This window comes from Arachis hypogaea, chromosome 10 (assembly GCF_003086295.3).
Source record: "Arachis hypogaea cultivar Tifrunner chromosome 10, arahy.Tifrunner.gnm2.J5K5, whole genome shotgun sequence".
Lineage (NCBI taxonomy): Eukaryota > Viridiplantae > Streptophyta > Magnoliopsida > Fabales > Fabaceae > Arachis > Arachis hypogaea.
Window position 1 is genome coordinate 61,350,485 of NC_092045.1, and position 3,794 is coordinate 61,354,278.

The following is a 3,794-nucleotide window of genomic DNA, read 5'->3' on the forward strand; positions in this document are numbered from 1 at the left end:
ACTTGTCTTTCCTCCATGATTAGAGGTTAATTAAGTGGGAGCAATGGACAATTTGTTACCACAATTGAGGAGGATAACTAGGATAGGACTTCTAGTTCTCATATCTTGCCAAGAGCTTTGTTAGTTGTTAGTTTATTTCCTTTGCCATTTATAATTCTTGTCTATAATCTCAAAAACCCCAAAATAACTCACAACCAATAACAAGACACTTCATTACAATTCCTAGAGAGAACGACCTGAGGTTTGAATACTTCGGTTTATAAAATTAGGGGTTTATTACTTGTGACAAACAATCTTTTGTATGAAAGGATTATTGTTGGTTTAGAAACTATACTTGCAACGAGAATTCATTTGTAAAATTCTATACCATCAAAAATCCAATCATCAAATGCCGCCATCAATTCTAGCTTATACCACGAAGATTTTGATTAAGGAATCCAAGAGATATCTACTCAATCTAAGGTAGAACGGAGGTGGTTGTCAGGTACACGTTCATAGTTGAGAATGATGATGAGTGTCACGGATCATCACATTCATCAGGTTTAGGAACAAGTGATATCTTAGAATGGAAGCAAGCATGATTGAATGAAAAACAGTAGTAATTGCATTAATCCATCAAGACACAGCAGAGCTCCTCACCCCCAACCATGGGGTTTAGAGACTCATGCCGTAGAAGATACAATGAGAAACGTGTAAAGTGTCATGAGGTAGAGATACAATACCAAAAGGTCATGTTAATAGTGAACTAGTAACCTAGGGTATACAGAAATGAGTAAATGACGTAAAAATCCACTTCCGGGGTCCACTTGGTGTGTGCTTGGGCTGAGCATTGAAGCTTTCATGTGTAGAGACTTTTTCTGGAGTTAAACGCCAGCTTTTGTGCCAGTTTGGGCGTTTAACTCCAATTTTTGTGCCAGTTCTGGCGTTAAACGCCGGGAATTCTGAAGCTGATTTGCAACGCCGGTTTGGGCCACCTAAAGCAATTGAGAGCATGCCAATTGGACTTCTGTAGCTCCAGAAAATCCACTTTGCTCAGGTCCCTCAATTTCAGCCAGAAATTACCTGAAATCACAGAAAAACACAAAAACTCATAGTAAAGCCCAGAAAAGTGAATTTTAAATAAAAACTAATAAAAACATACTAAAAACTAACTAAAATGTACTAAAAACATACTAAAAACAATGCCAGAAAGCGTATAAATTATCCGCTCATCATTGATACTTCACTTGAGATGGAGGTTAGGGGGTTGTTGGTATTGTTGTTGGTATTGTAGTTGACCTTGGGGGTGTTGATGGTAGTAGATTTGAGCATTTTGGTTGGGTTGAGCTTGGGAAGCTTGGTTCCACCTTTGGTTTGAGTTATCCCTCCACCCTTGGCCTTGATAACCTCCATGTGGGTAGGGTCCTTGGGTGTAATTGGGTCTTTGTGGGTAGTGGTTAGCAACCACCAATGTAGTGTCCTCTTGAATTTGAGGGCACTCATCGGTATAGTGAGTAGTACAAGAACAAACACCATATATCCTTGCTGGTCCTTCGGTCCTAGGAGGTTAAGGTGGGGCATTTATCAAAGCTTAAGGGATTTGTTGCCCTTTGGTGATTTGCCTCATCAAAATTGTCATCTCACCAAGGGTCTTAGTCAAAATAGCATCTCCGGAGGGAGAAACCTCACTCACAGCTTTTGGTTGTGGACTTCTAGCCCTAGAGTGTTGAGTAGAATCCGCTAAGTCCGATATAACTTCCCATGCTTCTGCTGCGGTCTTGTTTTTGGTCAATGTGGCATCCAAGAGAAGCTTATCTTGGTGGTGCATTCCTTGACAGAAATAACTTATCAAAACCAACTCATCTATCCGGTGGTGCGGGAAAGCTTCCAACAACTTCTTAAATCTCTCCCAATTTTCATACAAAGTTTTCCCATCTCGTTGCACAATGCAAGAGATCTCTCTTCTCAGCTTGTCTATTTTCTAGGGAGGGTAGAACTTCTCCAAAAATTCTTTTCGCAACAAATCCCAATTGGATCTAACTTCCCCTGGCTGAGTATAAAACCATTCCTTTGCTTTTCCTTCCAAGGAGAAAGGGAAAGTGAAGACCAACACTGCGGCTTCATCCGCCCCATGTCTCCTCGCAGTTGCATATGCAACTTGGAAATCCTTAAGGTGCTTCTGAGGATCTTCCCCAGGCAATCCATTGTACTTGGGGAGAAACTTGATTGTGCCAGACTTAAGCTCAAAATTTGGATCCAAGGCTAGATATAGAATCTGAAGTGGTTGCAAGGCAAGATCAGGAGCTCCGGCGTCCTTCAAGGTAATCCTTCGAGGTGGGTCCGCTATGACGGTGTCATCTGAGTCACTCAAAGACAGTTCAGTACTCCCCACAGATGAATATAGAGTCTCCTCGTTGATTGGAGAATGATAGTCACGGATAGGTGGTGATAGTGAATGGGAATGGTCCTCAAGGGAGCCCGCTTCACTATTCATGAAAGCTAGCCGGCGCCGAGCTTCCCTTATACGAGTTAAAGTTCTTTCAATTTTCAGGTCAAAAGTGGCAAAGCTCGGGTCTGGAAGCGACCGTGTTATTCAAATGAGGAGACAATGAAAGCATGCAATTATAAAAGGCAAAACAAAAGTAGGCAAGTAAGCATGAACTAACTTAACACTCTATAACTACCAAAACTAACTAAAGAGGGAAAGTAGTATCTACAATTAATGCCAAGTAGTAAACCAAAAATCAACTATTCACACTATTCGCATATTTACACAACCAAAATCATGGCACTCATTGCACTAAAAGTGAAATTCCCCGGCAACAACGTAAAAAATTTGACCGCACCCAATCGTACGAGTTGGGATTTCTCAAAAATAGGACTAACGTTGCAAGTATAGACCCAAACCCAACAATCGGTCACCGATCAATTTGGAAATTTACAAGATGTGTCACAACTCAAAACCAATTTAAAAACCGAGAGTATTTAACTCCCGGGTCGTCTCCCAAGGAATCACTTAAGAGGCAATGAGTGTGCAAATTCCGGTTGTAGAGATCAAGGGGTCGTCAATGAAGAAATGAACATATAAAGCAATAAAAGAATATGCAAAATTGTATTAATTGAACTAATGAAAAAATTAAAGAACCGACTATATAATATAAACAAGTAAAGTATAAAAGAGATTAACATAGCAATGTATGGAAAATTGAAAGCATAGAAAGGGGTCTTGGCTTGGAGTGAACTGATGGGTGAAAAATTAGAATTCCACACAAAACTCACCGGCAAGTATACCGGGTCGCATCAAGTAGTACTAACTCACAAGAGTGCGGTCGATCCCACAGGGATTGATGGATCAAGCAACTTTAGTGGGTGATTAGTTTAGTCAAGCTAACAATATTGAGTGATAATTGATGCAGCAGAAAGTAAATGACAGTGAATTAAAAGTTCAGAAGAAGTAAATGAGCAGAAACTTAAAGAGCAAGGAATGTAAATTGACAAATTCTTAAATAGCCAGAAAGGTAGATTGCAGCAAATGTAAAGGGGATTGGGTGCAGAGAATTTAAAGAAAGCAGTAAAGCAAGCAATTGAATAGATCTTGAGAACAAGTGACAAGAAATTTAAAGTGCAGGAAAATCAAGTTCAGATCACAGTAGCTTCAAATGAAAAATGGCAGAAAGTAAAATTGCATAAGAGAAGATTCAAAAACTGAAATTTCATAAGCCAAATTGAATTCAATACTTGAAATATAAAGTGCAAAAAAATAAAAGTGTATCAAAGAGAGCTTTCTATTATATCCTACTCCTACTCCTATTGCT

The 3,794-nt window shown here is 39.5% G+C and overlaps 1 non-coding gene across 1 annotated transcript; it reads left to right on the forward strand.

Annotated features, from left to right (window-relative positions):
* Positions 1 to 1,844: 1,844 nt before the first annotated feature.
* LOC112719192 (small nucleolar RNA R71) lies at positions 1,845 to 1,951 on the forward strand. The gene has a single exon (XR_003161504.1). It is a non-coding gene; the product is annotated as a small nucleolar RNA R71 (small nucleolar RNA).
* The last annotated feature ends 1,843 nt before the right edge of the window (positions 1,952 to 3,794 follow it).